The 20,779-nt window shown below is 33.3% G+C and overlaps 1 pseudogene; it reads left to right on the top strand.

Moving 5' to 3' along the window:
• Positions 1-1,471: 1,471 nt before the first annotated feature.
• LOC149541634 (disease resistance protein Roq1-like) overlaps positions 1,472-20,779 on the top strand; it is a 56,236-nt pseudogene continuing 36,928 nt past the window's right edge.

The raw sequence follows: 20,779 nt of genomic DNA, 5'->3' as shown, positions 1-20,779 counted from the left end.
CACTATTAATATTTCTTATTTAAATCTACTCATATTCACTATGTTATATAGCTCTGTGAAATTAGGCTACTTCTCTACTTGTAACTACAACCTACAAAAAAAATTGTTTATTATTTGCATATGATGGATGTTCGTGTCATATTCCAAAGTTCCCATTAGAAAAAAGTAGGAAGGATGTTGGAAAAGATTGTAGAATTTGGTTTTATGCCTGTCAATAGAATTTGCTTTAAACTATTTACATTTTGCAGGCCGAAAAATGATAATAGTATTGCCAATAATGAAAAAATATCCCTCCTTGCTTGATACAACCCGTCACTACTAAGCTTATTCAAAAATTCATTTCAATTTTTTTAAAGTTCAATCTATTGATTTAGTTGGTCCACTTGAGAATTCTATAAGTGAAATACAACTCCAGATCTCTTCTCCTTTAATTTCATCCAAATAAAATTAATTAAATGAAAACCAATAAAAAAATAGTATAAAGGGACATTCACTAATCTCCATAGAGAATTCATTAAAAAAATTGTGTCGAAAAACCATAAATGCTAAAGAGGCTATTTTTAACACAGTTTTTGGTGAATTAATAACACAGGGAGGGCATAATATGGAGATCATATGCTGATAATAATTTTTTTAAATCTAAAATATATTTTGTATAAAAGATAACCACATTATGTAGAAAGTACTGTTGAAAAAACTTCTAAGGAATATTCATTATTCCCAAAAAGCTTAACTATTGTCGCTAGGCACATTAATTTCTTCTTCTTTACGTATACAATATTCCATGATTTTCCACAGAATAGATGTTGTGATGAAGGGCCATCTGTTTTTGTCCTTTTCGTACAGAGAGTTTATTGATTCCCAGCCATTCCTACTTTTCTTGGTCACTGCAACATAATAATGTGGAAGCACAGCCAACACAAACTTCACTCCCTTTATTTCTGGACCGTGGAAGCAATGAAAAAATAAAGAAAGGAAGAAAAAGATCATGAAAACATCTCACCAACTGTACACTAGTGCGCACACGGAGCATTAAATATCATGATTTTCCTCTTTTGTGAAAAAGCCGAACCAAACAAAGGGCTATTGTGATAGAGTCGGTATCTTTCATGACTCCCACTAAATGGAAAAGACCGGGCTATCGACTTCACAGCCTACTCGTGGTATTTTCTTGGTTATTGCAAGGCCATCACAACAGCCTACACGAATCTTCTTGGTTATCACGCGGAATCAAGCGGAATCACCGAGTTTACTTTTGAAGTCTGTCGTTACGAGGAACACGTAAACAGCCTCTTTGACGAGGAACGCGGAAACACCCTCCCACTTGCGCCCTCTTTGATTATCGGCTTTTTTATCTCCATGCTTGTTACGCTGACAAGCACTGAATTCCTTGTTTTCAATTAGAGGGTTTTTCATATGCATTCTAGCTTTGTTTGCTTTTTCACCTTAGCATCAATTTATTTTACTGTTAATGGCCTTCACTTCCACATCTGGTCGTGAAGGCCAGGCAACCGATCCATTTATGGTTCTTGAACCTCCCAACAAAATGATGAAGTCCTCCGCGTCTGTTAAACACTTTGATGTTTTCATCAACCATCGAGGCCCAGACACCAAAGCAAATCTGGCTCTGCAGATCTACAATTCTCTGACGAAATCTGGGGTACAGGCGTATCTTGATTGTGAAGAGACTCCACTGGGAGACTCAATTTCTTCCGCCATAAAGAACGCCATTTTCTCTGCCACGGTGCACATTGCCATCTTGTCGCGGAGATATACAGAGTCTCCCTGGTGTTTAGCCGAGCTTGCTTTAATGTTTCAAACCAAAGCCAGAATTATTCCCCTGTTTTACCAGGTTGACCCTTCAGACTTCCGTCACATCAAAGGAAGAGTTGCAGCTGCATTCTACAAACACAAAAAGAAGGGTAGATACCCAGATCATGACATTCAACGGTGGAAAGATTGCTTGCAGAACGTCTCGGGGATCATGGGCTACCAAATAAAAGGGCAAAATGAGTAAGATTGTTAAATGCCTTTCTTAACCGTACTTCTTTTAATGACAAAATGTTTTTTTTGTATTTAGTATTTTATATCTTGTACTTTAAAACAAGGGAAAATTTTGGGGAAGTAAGACGAAATCACCTCAATTACTCGCAGCCCTTTTGAAATTCGATCTTTTGTTTCTGCTTTTCCCATTTTCAGTGATCTGAATGAGCTGTGTTGCAAAGTCGTGTCCGCGGTGCTTAAAGAGAAGGGAAAGAAGAATATTCCTCGCCAAGTTACAAAGTATACTGAGGGACTTGATGAGCTTTTGAAAGATTCCCAATATCATTGCCCGAGTAATTGGGAGACGAGAGACAAGATAATTGTCATCGTTGGAATGGGAGGGTCTAGCAAGACCATTCGCAGACATTTCAAGTTCAATAGATCAACTATCCTCTTTAATCTGTGGGAAAAATATGTCAATGGTGTCTTTACTTCTTTGTGTGTTAATATTGCCATTGACATTAAGACATCCATTTGCAGCAAAAATGGAAATTATATTTTCAATGTTGTCATTACTTCTTTGGATGCTAATATGGGCATTTACATTACATACATTGACATTTGTAATAATGTAATGATTCAATTTCAGGGGGAAGCTAACAAAGTTGTCTTTGAGATTGCTCACCTACAAGAGCCGCTGAATCACTGGGGCAATGCCCCTTGCACTATTGCTAGAGTTTCTCCAAATGCCTTGGCAGATACTTCGACACCTCATGGCCACCACCCATGGCGCCATTCCTCAAGTCGCCACTCACACACCCAGACACCCCACACTCCCAGGATTCCTGCCACCACTCTCCCAGCAGTGGCAATGGTGGATCAAGGCGCCACTCAGCTTCCCCGCCCTCTGGTGGCTCTGGTTGGTGCCCAGCTCATCCTGCTAGTGCTCGTTGGGTGCATTCTAAATAATGGCTTCACCTAGATCTGGCAATTTCTCCTCCATAGCCAGAGATCAAAGATGCCGAGACTACCACTGATCCTCTTGTTGCTGCTACTAAAAATGGTTGGATTGTTTCCAGCCCGCCCCCCAATCCCAAAGATGATTAGGGTTTCCATGATAGAAATGAACCACCACCCTCGATTGGCACTGCTTTGGCCGCTCGAGGTTGCCTTATATATGTTTTTTCTTATGAAGAGTATCTGATTCCGGCTCTGGCCGTGTGTTCTTTTTTCGGTTGCGGTCCTCTGAACTTCTTCGCGAGGTGATCTTGTATCCCCCAACCTTTTTTTGCGGATTGTAATCTTTGTATTTTTTTTTAATAGAAAAGAACTATTCATGAAAAAATTGATGATGAGCCAAGATTTGTTTTAAGAGTGCATGACCACCTCCATGACTTGGGCGAAGATATGGTAGACAATGCCAATCCTTGTCGGTTGTGGCATCGTACAGATCTTGTTTGTGTTTGAGTGCCCTTAAATTAGTGCTTATCAAAATGACTTCTTTTCTATACGATGTTAAAAAATTTACATTTGAATTATTCTAATTTCTTAGAAATTTAAATGCAGACTGAAATGCAAAGCATTATAACGGCAACCAAAGAAAAGGATTTCAGATATTTTAATGATTATTCTCGACAAGCTTGTGTAACCTTTTATAAAGAAAAATGATCCTAGAATGTGAACTATTCAACTTTAATGACATACAATTGTAATTATATTTATAGTTTGAAGATGATATCAATTGATGAATTGTGTGAAATTGGATGAATTATATGCCTATAATTTTTTTAACTTTTTTGAATAAGAATGTATTCAAATTTTTAAAAAAAATTTGATGTCCTTTTTTGAACTCCAAAAACTTTAGGATGTAGTTCCCATCAAACAAGCATATGCAAATCCTTTTTTTTCTACAATTCAAAAATATGTTATAAATGACAGATAGGACACAAAAAATTATTGGGTTTTGTTGTGTATTTTTATTTGTTCTAAGTATTTGAGGTCGACCTTATCAGTAACCAATAGACTTTTCCTCCCGTGAAAACTTCCATATTAAATCTACACCTTTTTAAAAAAAAAATTACATATTCTTGAAGAGGACTCTCTCCTCTAGGGATAAATTAATTAATTAAATAATATGTTTTACTATTTTTTTTCCTTTTTTTGGAGGAGCATCTTTCCAAATGTTAAAATATCCACATAATATTTTGAAATTATAACATATCATAGCTGACCAAAATACAATGAAATTTATATAATGATGATATTAACTCTAAGACCTATAAAAGGGTATTTTAAGTTTTTTATTTTAAACGTACAGATTCGATAGAGAAATGAGATTTGACCAAAATAGGTTTAGAGGTCCTAAAAAGTGGCACAGACCTATGCTTTTACCCTTATACCCACTATTTGCACACCATCTTGAAGCACTTACTCGCCATTTTTGTCTTAAAAGTCAAATTCATTTAGTGGATTACTTCTCATGGTAAAACTTTAACTTTTTATATTTAAAATAAGAGGGGATAAACCTTGGTTAATAGGTACGTGCTTTTCTACATAGATTGCAAATGTATTCACTACATTTGGTTTACATTGGTCCCATATTAGGAAGGTGTGGAATTTATTTTAGCGTGGACTAGGTTATGCAAAACTCTATGAGTTGTTGTTAGTGTAATTAATTAATTACAATTACACTTTACTTAAGGTTACCAATGATAATGCATTTGCATATTAATTTTTATGTAGACACCTAAGATTTTAAATTTCATTTTAGCATATGGTGTAGGAGAAATCCAGTTGAGATGGAGATAGTGTTAGAGTAAAGTATTAATTTAATTGTATAAATTAAATTAACTTTACTCGTTTCTTAAGATTTCACTTTCATGCTCTTGCATTAGTCATTTAATAATTAAATTAATCATTAAATATCTATTTTCCTATTAAGGTTTACTATTAGGTTTTCTTTATCTCCTTCTATAAGAATTGGTTTATTGTACTTTTGATTCATTATTTTGGCTGATAATTCAATCTTGGATATTGTCAAAGGAAATTCCTTGTACTTTTCTTCTCTCATTCTTTGTGGCATGTTATTTGCATGTTGATTTCTTGGGCATAGAAGATTTTCTTTTCATCAAATCTTAGATGGTATTAGAGTTGAGTTTGTTGCAACGTGTTCAAAATCTTTGAAGGGACAAAGATCAATGGTTTGTTGGATCATATCTGGCCTTTTTTGGATTTTTTTATGGAAATTAGAGCGTCTCTGAATCTCGGGGAACTTTAATTCCAAACAGACATCACAGTTGGATTTAGAACATATCAAATCCCCTATTTTTTATGTAAAAAACTTCAATTTTGGCCACAATTGACAGAGGAGGCAAACAAATTTAGCATACCAAGGTTGTATGCCTCTAAGCACACAAAACAATAAAATCTTTAAAAATAAAAAATAAAAATGCATTGTTTGAAAAAATTCCTCCGATATTGTCTTTGCCACACATCTGAGTGACTATCCAAGTGCCACCTAGTGGCCCCCATGACACCCAAACCCCACCACAGCTCCCTTCCACTCCAGCATCACTCGACCTTTGTTCCAGTGCAACCACTACTAGTAGACACTACCACTGCGCCACTCGCAACCCACCTTGGCCTTTTTTGATAGCGAGTGTTCATATTAAAGAGTAAGGGGGCTTACTTTCTTTCTCTAAGGGGGTTTATTTTTATCTTATTTTCTATCTTGGGGCCCTGTCAATTATTTTTCTATATTAGGAACATATTGAGGTATTTTTTGGCAAATGCGATAATGTTGGAGAGCTTATTTTGAGATGGACCCGATGTGTTGATCTCTAAGCCTATGTTGTCTATTAGTGTCCAAATACTTAGTCATTTACTAGGCAATATGACAAGTTCATCACTATGACCAAGTTATCTAGTAAAGGCCGAGCATACAAATCTTATACTAAGAAAGACAATGATTGCCAAGCAATCAATAGAGACTGAGCAGATGAATGAGTCGAGCAATATAATGAAGACTGGGCATATTGATGATTTATCAAGAGCCAATAAAACATGTTATCAAGAGCTGATAAAATGGATATGTAGAAACTAACAACATAAAGGTTTATTCAAGACTAAGCATCAGAGTGTTCAAGTTTCAAGTAGTTCGGTTTTAATATATTAGTTTGTAGTTGCACACACTCATATGTAAACCATTTGGGACAAAATTTCTATGACATTTAATATTTGTAGAGCCAGATAAGATGTTGATTATGCATCATTACAAAAGGTAATGATACCAAGATGAACAATTCAACCAACTAGAAAATGGGAAATAAATGGAAAAAAGATGATGAAATGTAAGCCATTGATCAAGATTTAGAAACTTCACAAAACATCTATTTAAGTTGGATTCTAACCCTAGAATCAATTGTTCTTGTTGTTGAGGAGTTAAGATGTGAATGCACAAATGAAAGAGTAAGACAAAGTTTTAGAGATAGATCCAGCAAAGAGAAATTGGAGTAGTGAAGGACTAAGTATAGGAGAATCAGATTAGAGATATATAAAAGAGGAGACCCAATATCATCTTGCAGAGAAAATTGATGGTCAATTACTAAGTCAATTATTCTTAATTGAGATAGGGTAAATCTCTTAACAAAGTTGTCTTAAAAGACCTATGTAAACCTTCTAACATAGTCCTTACTTCATTGTGAGTGTAAAATCCTTTAACAAGGTGAGACCAAATAATCTCTTAAGATTTTAAGAGGGTATGCCTTTCATAGGGTAGATAATATCTTATGATCAAATAATGTAACCTTAATTGGTTAACTTTATTGTTGCACCGATAAATATTTGTGGGTTTCATCCCCACTTCAGTTTTACCTTCATCTTCAAGCGTTTTTGGGTTACCAAATTAGTGTATTATATGTTGAACTTTTATGGATGTGATGTATTTCATTTATGTTTTAGCATTATAGTTTTAAATGGTAAATCTAATGTACGTGATGAATTGTGTATGAATAAATGAAATTAGTTTTGAAGTCAAAAGTTTAAGATCCTAAGTCACTGCCTCTCTCGGTATCTTCTTTCCCATTTATTCATTCCAACAATTGGTATCAAAGGGTAGTTCTCTTGTCAAGAAGCCTAACAGCTTGAGAGGATAAGATCATAAAGATGGAAGTGTACAAGATGGGAAAAAGCATTGAGAATTAGATCATTGAAATCTAGATTGTGTTGCAATAATTAAAAGCATCAAGAGAGGAGCTAAGGAAAACTCTAAAGAGAAGAAGAGAGATAGATATTTAGCTAAATGGCACTCAATACATAGAAGTTCATACATAAGGATTGTTGGATAGTGAAAAGACTGGAAATAATGATGAAACAATGACAAAACTACTAAAGAAGAATAGTAACTTAGTGAAAGAAGAAACAAATCTCAAGAAATACATATAATCCAATTAGTTGCACTATGTGAAGGAATCAAACAAAAGAAGAAATAAATGGAAGATAAGCTCCTGGCTAAAGAAGAAAAAAGGCAGATAGCTAGAAGACTTGAAGAAACAAGATTTGAAGTTTTGAAGCATGCAAATAATCATCTTGATATGATAAATCAATTAGTGATTCCAAATAGGAAGCAAACAGAAAATATTTAGAGATAACAAATTTAAGGCTACAAAATAAGCAATTGAAGAATGAGTTAAGGCATGAAAAGGAACTCATGGAGAGTTTGAACAAACCAAGTGAAGCAATCAAGAACATTGAAGACGTGATGAAGTCACCTAGAGAAAAAGATACCTCAGGACATGGATATAACAAGCAATCTTTATCTACTGAACAAGGAGAATCATCCAAAAGTGGTAAACAAAGGAATGAAAAATCAAAAAGAAAACCTACATTTCATTACTATGAAAAACTCAAACACATAGCCAATATTTGCAGAAGCAAAAATGGTAAGAAAATTCTTAAACCTAAACCAAGTGGTAATTGTTTTAAATGCAAAAAAAAAAGGACATAAAGAACATGAATGTAGAGCAAAGAACAATGATTCAATGAGAAATGTATCTAGATGGTAAGGTCACTACTACAATTTTCAAAAGTATGGACATAGGGCTCATGAGTGCAGACTTTAAAAAAAGCCAACTTGGTTACTTGAGAAACAAACTCATATAATAAGGAAAGGAAATTCCTACAATTGGGATTACAATACATGGTATAGTTGTCACTATTATGGAGAGTACAAACACATTTCAAAAAATTGCATCAAGATAAATTTTAGAAGAAATTACAAGAAATGGTTAAATGGAGAAACAATATGTTTTAGTTGTCTCAAAGTTGGACACATCAACAATAACTACAAAACCAGAACACCAACACTAATACTAGGGAAAGTAAATGACAAACATGAAGGAAATAAGACATGGATAGAAATAGTAAGAGTTGGAAGCAGTAGAGTTGATGATACTGTGATCACCCAATCTAATGGATCTAGTGATCACATCACATCTCACTAAAGAAAGAAGGTATGATGTAGGAACTGTACACTCAAATGTTATATCTTACATCAATTCCTAGTATAGAAGTGATAAAAAGTTATATCTACATAAATAGAGATGCATTAAAAACTATTAGAAATAGAAAATCAAAAAGTATCAAGCATCAGTGGTACAGTCTATATTGACCAAGCCTTTCAATATAGACTGAGTGATCAAAGAAGAACAAATACTAATTTTGAGTGAATTGTTAATGGTTGAGTGAGTAACCTTGATCGAGCTAAAGTGGAGACTGAGCTAGCTATCAAACATTAACTGAGTGTGATGACATTAGTTGCAAATCTAAAATGAAAGATTGAAGGTATATATCAAATTTGAGCATTCATTTTACTCACCAAGTGAAGAAAGATCACAAAAGAAGATTTAAAGGAAATCAAAGTGATTTCAATGACCAGAGAAAAGAATCTAAACATATTATTAGCCAATTTGTGAGTGGAGTAAGTATCACTACCAATATCGAGTAAAATATTTAGTGAAGGCATTATTTGAAAGTTTTTTTCAAAACTCTAATTCACAATGGCATATGGATGTGAAATTATGAAGGATAGTAGTGTGCAAATCATTAGGAATGATTAGAGACCTCCACCCAACTTCAAAAATTTAGTTAAATTTGAAACGCCTATTGATGATGTTGGAGAATTTTCATCTATTTTACCCAAAGTCCTGATTGTTCAAGATATCAAATCATGTTATCAATGCAAGGTTTGAGAAATTTGAGATTTTGAAACATGGGCGACATATGACAAGCTATGCATTGATGGAATTCTGAAAGATGAATTCAAGATTTTTATTGACAAAATGATTACCTGTGCCCTAGGATTTTTGAAAGTTTTCAAGGTCAAATGGATCAAGATTGTGCTAAGATGAGTTCAACACATGAAATTTTTATTAGAAGGTGGGCCAATAAAGATCAATAGGGAAATCATTCAAAGGTTAATTAGGTACCCTGCATTGGATCAACCAAAGAGAATAAGGAGTGGAACTCAAAATAAAATTTGAAATGTAACCAAGGTGAAGTGGAATGGTCATAGTATGTTAATTGATGGAAGTGAGGATCCATTAATTGAATTTGGTATTTGTGTAATTACACACAAGTTTTATCAATTGAGTAGATTGAATGGCATGGCATGTGTAGTAGTAGATTTGGGTCACAAAATTATGAAGAAAGATCATACATATGATCTTGTCGAGCTGCAACCTCACCTACTTATAGAGAACCTAGATGTAGTGAGAAAAGAAAATAACACCTCTTGTAAGTTTGGTTCCCTACTAGTTTGTATATTTTTCTATGTATAGAATTTTTTTCCTACCATTGTAAGGATTGTATGGGATAGGAATAGGATTGTGGTGGAACAATTAAATGACTTAATAAATAGGTTGGGAGATACTTTTCAGGAAGTGTTGGACAACTTCTTTGAATAATTCAAAGTTAAAATGAAAAATAGAATGAGGATTGCAAAGTCAATTGTGTTAGAAACAAATAAGGCAGGCGGGGGGGGGGGGGGGGGTGGCGGGTGGGGTGTGAATCAGTATTCTACAAACTTTTGCTCACAACTAAATATTGTTAATTACTTTATAACTTCCATATGAGAGTAAAACAACAATTTTGAACATTAAATTTAACCATACATAAAGAGAACTCATAACACCATTATTTTTTAACTAGGGAAACCCTATCCAAGAGAAAACCCCAATGGGAATGATACCCACAAGATGATTCACTAAACAAAAGAATCATGTCAAGGATATTGACCCAGTTAGGAGTCTCTGAAATACATATAGTGTCTTGAGTCCTTGTTAGAGGACTAGGCCCTATTAAAAGCCCCAACCCCATTAGGAATCTCTTCAACCCTATTAGTAGTTGGTGGATCAAATATAATTTATGCAAGAAGAGCCCACTACCCTAACATGAAATATACAATTAAGTTGTTCACAAGAATAGGTATACATGCAATATTGTCTTACTATTGTATCTCATATTTTTCTTATCATACATAAAATTTTGCATCACATAAGGCTCACATATCAAATAAGCTTTCTTCACAATAGCTCACATCTCATACATACTTCACTCTTTTTGAGACTTGATACAATCTTTACTTATATCTCACAAATTAATAAATCTCTAATCAATTGACCTTAATGCTTTCACACGCTTGACCAAATATAAATATGACTTTGAGAAAACATCTAGGATGTCAGCCCATCATGATCTAGTAATTATTGTTTCACTAAAATAATTCCTTAAGTCGTATATTCTAATTCTCTGATATGCTCTGTTCTATTTTGTTAAATAACTGAACTAGTATTTTGACTGTAACTTGCATGGTATGATACATATAGGTTTGTGTAGTGACATACGTCATCACCATGTTTTCATCTATTGATCCTCAACCGTGCATGTCCTAACTCAAACACAGTCATTTGTACATGCCATATCTATCTCTACACTGTTGCAATCTATCTAACATTTAGACAATTTTCTAACTGCGATTGCATAACTAAAATACTAAATACATGTTACCATAAATGATAATACTTCAAACATCTAACTAGTCATATTACCAAAAATCTCCTCCTTTGGCATTGATGAAAACATTTGGAAAAATTGACTAAGTCTCAAAATGATGTCACACAAAAATGAATATAAAAAGTGATTACACAAAATTGCCTTCAAAACATAAAATATTTTACTCATGTTTTGATAGATCCTTACATTCCTTATCACTCCTTACAATAGTACATAGGTAAAATCCCCCTTACATATACATACTTCTCTTTACAAACATATACATATACACTTTCTTTGCTTAAACTTCTCCCTTATGCATATACAATTTTCCTTACTTATATTTCTCCCCCAAAGTTGTCTTCAAACATAAAATATTTTATTCATGTTTTGATGGATCATTACGTTCCTTATCACTTCTTACAATAGTACATAGGCAAACTTCCCCTTACATATACATACTTCTCTTTACAGACATATACATATATACTTTCCTTAATTAAACTTCTCCCTTATGCATATATAATTTGCCTTACTTATATTTCTCCCCAAAAATTGCCTTTTAAAACATTAAATATTTTAATGTTAATGTTTTGATGTATTATTACATTCCTTATCACTCCTTACAATAAGACATAGGTAAAATCCCCCTTACATATACATACTTCTCTTTACAAACATATACATATATAATTTTTTTATTGGAACTTCTCCCTCGTGCATATACAATTTTCCTTACTTATATTTCTCCCCCAAAGTCGTCTTCAAACATAAAATATTTTACTCATGTTTTGATAGATCCTTACATTCCTTATCACTCCTTACAATAGTACATAGGTAATATCCCCCTCACATATACATACTTCTCTTTACAAACATATACATATACACTTTCTTTACTTAAACTTCTCCCTTATGCATATACAATTTTCCTTACTTATATTTCTGCCCCAAAGTTGTCTTCAAACATAAAATATTTTATTCATGTTTTGATGGATCATTACGTTCCTTATCACTTCTTACAATAGTACATAGGCAAACTCCCCCTTACATATACACACTTCTCTTTACAAACATATGCATATATACTTTCCTTAATTAAACTTCTCCCTTATGCATATATAATTTGCCTTACTTATATTTCTCCCCAAAAATTACCTTTTAAAACATTAAATGTTTTAATATTAATGTTTTGATGTATTATTACATTCCTTATCACTCCTTACAATAAGACATAGGTAAAATCCCCCTTACATATACGTACTTCTCTTTACAAACATATACATATATAATTTTTTTATTTGAACTTCTCCCTCGTGCATAAACAATTTTCCTTACTTATATTTCTCCCCCTTTGACATCAATGAAAAAGGTGTCAAAAATTGTATGCAAAAATATATTTCCTTTTCTTGATCAACTTGTTATTCTAGTTATACAATTTGCAAAGTCATGTTTCAGCTTGTCAAAGTTCTTCTTCTAGTTTTCTTTGATTGTGTTAGATATAATAATGAGTGCACAAAGTGCATATGATGCCACTTAGACTGTGCTCAAGTCAGTATAGGAAAATTTATCATAGGATGCCTTAGTTGAAAGAAATTCCTCCAATTACCTTTGCAAAATGACAACTTTAGGTGATAAGAATTCTCTGAGGATAGAGAATCTCCTTAATATCTTCTTCTTTTCAAACTCAATGCTTATGATAGCATTGTGGATCTTCTCCATTTCTACTCCAAAATTTTCAATGTTTTCCTCTAGTTGCTTCAATTTGGTAGTGAGTGTTTGAAGCTCACTCATTCGTCCATTGATCTGATTATCAAAATCTGATGGGTAATTGTATGACATTTCACACTGTCCATACAACTTCTTTCCTTAATATATGCTCTTACTCAATTCCTTAATGCACATATCTAATGTCTTCAGATCATTTCAAACATTTATGCATATTGTATCGAATATAAATACATCATGCTTTTCATGTGCTTGTACAAAAGCTATTTTAGACAATTCCTAGTCCATTGGTAGTCTTCTTGACCCTTTTCTTTGAAGGTGGTGTAGGTTCTTGTTTGACCTTTACCAATCTCTCTGACTTTCTCTATGCAATAGGTGTATCATCCTCTGATTGCTTTTTTTTTTATCACATTGTAATCTAATTGGTTGCACTTGCATAATTGTTGCATAAGGTGCAGTAGGTCTTGCAACTATTACACCTTCAGATGGTGGTACAATAGTAATAGGTGTAGCTATTAACACCTTAGACTATGCACTAGCTAGACTACCCACTAGCTTTTATCTCCATTTCTATCCCTTTGATTTCATTAAATTCTTCTCTTGACATACTAGATTTCGTAAGAATGGATTCTATTCTCTTCTCCACATTCTTCTTAATCTCCTTTCTATGAACCTTAGAATGAACTTCCCTCATCTTTTCCTCATAAGTACCCCATCTAGGAAATCCAGTGTCCTTCTCTAATTATAAAATGATCTTCACGTAGCCTTCAATGAGTTCTTCACTTATTTCATATCCCATGGGCTCAATGAACTTTACCATAGGTTTAACCACTTCAATGCATGTGGAATTAGTTTCTACCATGAAAGACTACTACATTTGGGCCCAAATTTCAATTGTGATGGCCACCCATTGCCCAAGCGACACCATCATGATTTGGCTCCTGCCAAATAGGCATCATACTTTTGTTTTTGTAAATTGTGATTATAGAGATGCCCCTAACAATTGCGATGGCTAAAGCTATTGTCAAGTGGAAGAAGACCATGACAAGAGTTCATCTTTAGAGCATCACAATTGTAATGGATAGTAATTGGGAACACCGTAGCAAGTGCAACATGAAAGCGACAATAATGTTGTGGGAGCAACGAGTAGATGTCGGCAAATGTAGTTGCCATATCTATAGGTATGTGACAACAATTCTATGGGACTGATGACTACTCATCTAAATGCATCATCATAATTGTGATGGATTTCTATATTGATTAAAAAAAATTAGAGCAAAGCCATCTATGATGCTCTCATAGCTTGCAGTAGATTCACATAGTTAGTTGCCATGCAATCATAGGTTAATATTGAGCTTCACTTAGTTTTGAGAATAGTTTAATATTCTCTACTTATCAAGGCCAACCATGTGAAGGTGGAAGCTAATTCCCCTACCCCCAACATCTAAATTCTTGTTACCATCTAAAATCTTTAAAGTACAAAAAAAGGTTCCAGCCCTACAAAAATGTTATCATTTTAGCATCTTCTGGTGCATGCCATTTTCTATCCCATTCAAAATAAGATTATGCCACTTTGAATCAAGAATGCACATGATAATGGGAGGATAAGAAGTCGGCTAAATGTATTTCTTGAAATGATAAATCAAGCTATAGAGGGTATGACTATGGAACAAACTAGGGCTAGAGAGAATGTAAGCTACCTAACAATGTCAGAGTAGTGCCAATTTAAGTCACTTCAATAACAACAAGCAATAAAAACATATACTAAACATCAAGCCTTAGCTTCCATGGACAGTGGGATTCACCTGAATAATCCCATAGGTACACCTCAGTTGAGTTTGAAGGAAGTGATTGAAATATATGCACAAGAACATGACATCCAATTCTCTCCTAAAGTGGGATGCACACATGATGGTCTTCAATTTTATGGCTTTGGAACTCTCAATATCTATATAGATTCTATAAAATAACAAGTTCTTGCATAATCTAGAGATAGATGGGTGATTTCATCATTGGAGCAACTAGTTTAGATGCACTGTAATCAAACTAGAGGAAATTGTTGATAAACCAAACATTTAATGAAGAGGAAACATTAAAACCTGAATGTTGAGATGCTAAAATAAAAGCTATTGATTACTACACAATGTGAAGTTGATTTAGATATTTAAAAATAAATAAAAAATAAAATTATGACATAAATCATTCCTGATTTTAAGTTCAAAACTCAAATGCTCTACTATGGCCTAAGCTAAAACCTTCATTACTGCATCCAAAATTAAGGAATAAAATATGATTATGTTTCCAACGAAGAATAGAAATATAAAAAAATTAGATTTTGCTTAGTATTGTGTCAATAAATTCAAGAAATTATACTACCATGCAAATTAACTTACATTGATTCTAGATCTTAGGCCCTAACAACATTCAAAATGTAGATTGCTGTCAAAGAATATGCTAAAAACAAGCAAGAGTACATATTTAGAATAAACATAGATATGGGCAGCAATGAGGAAAAATATAATTGTCTTATACATAACTAAAATTATGTCAAAGATGAACTCAAGAAATTGAGCAATTGAGTAATCCAAATCTAACCTTTCAATTAATACACTATGTCCATCATTATCATTTTATCAAATTGAATAGTAGTTCCAGAGTTTTATCCAAATAATAAATTACACTCATACATAAAGCTCATACCATAATAGATATTCAAACTTGTGGACTATTTGGAATTAATACAACTTTGCCAGTAAGATGATACTATAATGGAGCCATAGAGATATACTTCTGACATGAAGCATATTCTATGTTAGTAAAATTCAGGTCTGTAGTTATTTGCATTTTTTTTTCAATATTTAGAGTTTGTAATGCATTGGATTATTTTTGAACATGTTATCCAATACACGTTTGGTGTAAAGTCTTTAGAATGATGTGTAAGATATGAAAAGTATAGAATTGAAAATGAAATAGGCTCCATGGATGAGATAGTATGGTATTGAATCATTCTAAAATCCCTTTACATTCATTAGATTCTTGACCCTACTAGCCTTTTGGGTTGAGATTGATGAGTGGAAAGTGACAAGATTATAGTGGATTATAAGAGAAGACATCACTCTTTGGATAGAATAGGAGGTGCTCAACCAGATATTCTAACCATCTTGGGTGATTTGGTGAGAGGCTTCTGCAATGGAATGGGCCTCATGATTTAACAAATAATTTCTTAAAATAGTTAAGTGCTACCTAACTATGTCCAATGCGTCTACACATTGGAGGCATACTCTACCTACCAAGCTTCCTACATAACTGTATCTATGGGATTAAGACCCTTGAACTACTCACTCTAACAAGTATGTAGAGAATAGTTTCTATTTTTTTTTATGTATCTATATATTTCCTATAACCACTAGTGAACTTTACTCACCTAATACATCTCTTCAACATCTTACACCCACTTGGGTAAGTCATGTGGTTTTCTATAATTATAATACAGTAATACCCTAATGCAACCTTTTTGTTGCAGTTTATAGTTAATCACTCCTTATACAATGTAAGGTTAACTAATCACAAATTAGACCAATTTAACTAGGTTATGACTTGTTTCTTTCTCAAAAATATCTTCTATGATATGTTTTTCTAAAATTTCTTGTGAACTTTGCCCATTTTTCCTATTCTGCATTATTTTTATGCAGGATCTTGAGCTAAGTCACTTAGCATTGGTTGAGTGAGTTTTATCGTTTTATTATTTGAATTATGGAAAATGTATGTAGCTAGATCAATTATTTATTGTGCTAATATGTAATAAGTACCCTAAAAATGATCTCTCTATATACAAAGCATAAAGTTTCTTACCAAATTTCATATTTGAGGCTGGCTGATACACAACTTTTATTGTAGGGTGATCCCACAATAATGGGTTCCACTTTTTGACCAATTTTGACACTGAAATCATTATTTTTGAAACAAACCTCATGTTTGAGTGACTATATCTCTAAAACTATAAATAATTTCAAGATGACATAAACTAGTGACTTTTAGTACTCTGTTCCTACTTTGTAACTATATTTTTTAATCTAAAAAAAAATTATTTATGTCAATTTTTTCTTCTCCTCCAAAAAGTGGTACATAATAAAATTCAATATTTTTAAAGAGTGACAGTCTGTTTGACACACAACATTTTTTCTACAAAAGATAATGAGTTAATTCTTTTGGCATTGGATTTGTAACATCAATATCTAGAGGATGCATTTGGTTTGATTCAATTTGATTGAATATTGTATAGTTTATGAAGTTTTGAAGTGACACCAATCGTAATTCACACATACGTTCATTTTGACACAGATAACTTGAAGTCAATTTACCATAAATTTTTATTTTTTTTGAATAGAAAGCTAACTCAATAAGCTATTTCCTAGATATTTTTCAAAAAAATTTTGACCTAATTTACTAATTTTCCTAAAGTGTCGAAGTCAGTTGATATTCAATCGGTAAAGAACCTATGATGAGTTAAACTCATATTTGAAAGTCTTAATGATTAAAATATGTATTACAATTATAGTCATTGAAAAGCTCTCTCTGAGCAGCACATTTTGGCATTTTTATTTTTTATAGTAGGAGATCATTTATCTATAATTATGGGTGTCGAAAGAGAAAAAAAAATTTAAAAAGAAAAAAGGGCCCAAAAAAATGTGATTTTGTATGTTCACAGTGAACGTAATGTTTGCAGTGAACATACTAGGTATCGAAAATGCGGCCCAAAAATTTCTATAGAAAATGACAAAAATGAGTGAAAAATGGCATTTTACATATGTTCACTGCGAACATACACAATTATTTTTAAATATGTTCACTACGAACCTAGTTTAAAAATATGTTTGTAGTGAACATATTAAGTATGTTCGTTGCGAATGTATGCTAAATTCAATTTCGCATTTTGCAATTTTTTTTGTTTTTGTTCGTCCCACTAAAGCGGAACCCATTATTGTGGGTTCACCCTGTAGGTATTAACACTAATGTCAACGAAAAGATTTTCTCCAAAATCTGTATATGTTAGTACAAAAATGACAGAGATAATAAAATGTTCTTGAACTTCAAATGTAAATTGATCCCTTGATTTGTTTGCATTAGTTGACTTCGATGCCTTGTTATTTCAAGAAGATCAAGTATACATATCACACAAAGGGGTGTGATGGTGAATGGGCATGTCTCTGAATGGAGACATGAACATTCATAATCAAACCAGTTCAGTGATGGTTTATCAAACCCAATTTGTATAGAATTAACACAAGTCTTAACCATGTATTACAGATCATTATGAATTATATCTCGATATAATATAGATCGATAGTGATCTAAAATCAAACGAATCAAAATAAGTTTCGATCATGCCTTAAATGAGATCTTAGATACAATATATATGATCACTATGTATTGTTTCATATACATCTATTATACATACATACATACCTACCTACGTACATACATACATACGTGTGTGTGTGTGTGTGTGTGTGTGTGGGCGCGCATCATACTAGTATACATATATACATATGTATATATATGTTGATCATAGTTATTGTCAAATCAAAGCTACATGTTTTAACATAAAGGCTACAAGTTGTGCAATTTGTCATGTATTGCATCTGCATTTTTTTTTTCATTGCTTGTTAGAGTGTTTCAAGATTGGAAACCACTTCAACATCCTTTGCATAGTTTAGAGGTAATGTCATTGTGGTAGAGAGAATAACTTTAGTGAATAGTTGAGTGTAAGCAGTTACTACCTTGAATCTATGTTACAAATTCCTAGGAGCCAAGGGACCCTAGACCTATCCTACATTTTTGAGAGACATTGGAGAAGTTACTACCAGCTTCAGTACTTCATAAGATTCTGGATCATATAGTGATGCCCAAATTAACTTCAATACGTGCATGATTACATCCTTGGCTTCCATTGTTGGGCCAATGTATGAAGCCTTTATATCCAACCATTCGTTATAAATTGAAGAATGTGCTTAGGCCTAGAATACAAGTGATGCATCTACATATGCAATTTTATCACCTTGGAAAACTCTATTTGATCTTGCTAGCTAGGAACATCTGATTGTTCATTTTATTGTACCTAATCTTATGAAAGTTCTATAAGAATTTGTAATCAACCCAACTAATCAGTAACTAGATAAATTTAACTAGGTTATGGCTCAAGCATGTGCTATTCCCATTTATCATATGGTTGCAATTTTGGAGGCAACATTTTTTCTCAAAGTGGTAGTAGTTTTTGTATCATTGGCTGTGTTTAAGTCCTTATTTTAATGAAGTAACAAAGTGGATTTTAGGGTGGAAAGGACTATAATGAAGAGGAAACTTGAAAGCTTGAATGTTGATATGTTGAAATGAAAGCTATCAAGGATCAAACATCTATGCCAAAGTTACAACAAAATGTGAAGTTGATTTTAGATATAAACAAACAAAAAAAGAAAACATGACATAAATCATTCCCCATTTGTTTTGATTATGAAGAGTTGTGCATGAAAGAGGGTGTAGAATTTATTGTTGTGCCATTTTGATCATTTCCATGCCCTTATGATCGATGTGTTTCATTATCGCATACTTGGTGGAGATCAGTGGAGATCTACAATTTCATTGTTGTGCCCTTTTGATCACTACATTTCATTGACATTCCCTTGTGATCTTTACATTTCTTTGTCATGCCCTTGTGATCTCTAGGACCTTGCTCTACGATTTCAATTTCATGTTGTACCCTTGTAATCTATGTACCTGTCATGTCCCCTTTTCAAATTTTTTAAAAAAAAAAAATCTTTGCCAAGGCAGGCAGGCCCAAGAAAGTAAAGTTTCAAAAAAAGGGGGTTAATCTTTGGAAACCGTTGGACTAATAAATGAAAATTATTATTAAAATATGTTTCATTAACCTCTCTTGGACGTGAGTTACGGTTATGCCCTCTTTTAAGGGGTTTTGGAGGCATTTTGGGCTCATTCTAGACTTGATTTTCGCTCATTCTTTGTTATTCTTCAGAGGCTGCCAAACTTGTGGAGAAGGAGACCCAAGAACGGGAGTTTGCAGGTTTCCAGGGAGACCCAAGAACGGGAGTTTGCAGGTTTCCAAGAAGGCTAAGGACGGGAGTTTGAAGCCATTCCATGTGCATGCTCATACAGAGTTTGCTTTTGTGCTGAACAATGTAGATTTGTGGATTTTTGGGTGTGTTTTTTGCATGAGTTTGGTGTTTTCAGTTGAGCATTTCATATCAGTTTTGGTTGCTGCTGTATTTCAAACTTTAAGCTGTTAAAATAGAGCTGAATATATATATTGGGACATGATTAAACTTCTGAGATATTTTATTAGTGTTTTTGTGGTGTTTCCGGGCATTTTTGTGTTAATTTCGGGAGCCCGATGAGCATAGTTTTTGTCCTACATTTGTGAGCTGTTGTGTAAAGGCTATATAGATCTGGAAATGTCATTTTGTAGGCTATTATGCTGCTGAAATTTCTGTAAAAATGTCCATTTTCAGACTTATTAATAATAGGTGAAGCTGTGAAGCTTTTGGCACCATTTCTGGCATACCCGATTTGGGGTTTCTTGAGAAATTTGGAGGATCTTTGTGATATTAGTTGTTTGATCTTAAAGATCTGATTAAAGGTTGGAAATATCATAAAAAATCAGTAAAGGGACATTTCAGTGGTATCAGAGCCATGATCTTGCCAGCCTGAGGGTTTGTAGAAGTTGCAGGTCAGTTTTGACAACTACCCAGATCTTGCATGTCAGTTTTGACAACTACCCAGATTTTGCATGTCATAATTTATGATTGCATGTTGCTTCTAATCAGCTGCATGTTAAAATTTATGGTTACATTCTACTTCTAATCATTTTCATGTTAGTTCTTGGTGAATTTGGTGGTTGTAGAAGTTTGCATGTCAGTTTTGACAACTACTCAGATCTTGCATGTCAGTTTTGACAACTACCTAGATCTTGCATGTTAGTTTTGACAACTACCTAGATCTTGCATGT

Source organism: Cupressus sempervirens, chromosome 8, assembly GCF_028749045.1.
Source record: "Cupressus sempervirens isolate cs-2001-9-10 chromosome 8, ASM2874904v1, whole genome shotgun sequence".
Classification (NCBI taxonomy): Eukaryota; Viridiplantae; Streptophyta; class Pinopsida; order Cupressales; family Cupressaceae; genus Cupressus; species Cupressus sempervirens.
Note: the sequence above shows the minus strand (reverse complement) of the source record. Positions and strands in the feature narration are given on the sequence as shown.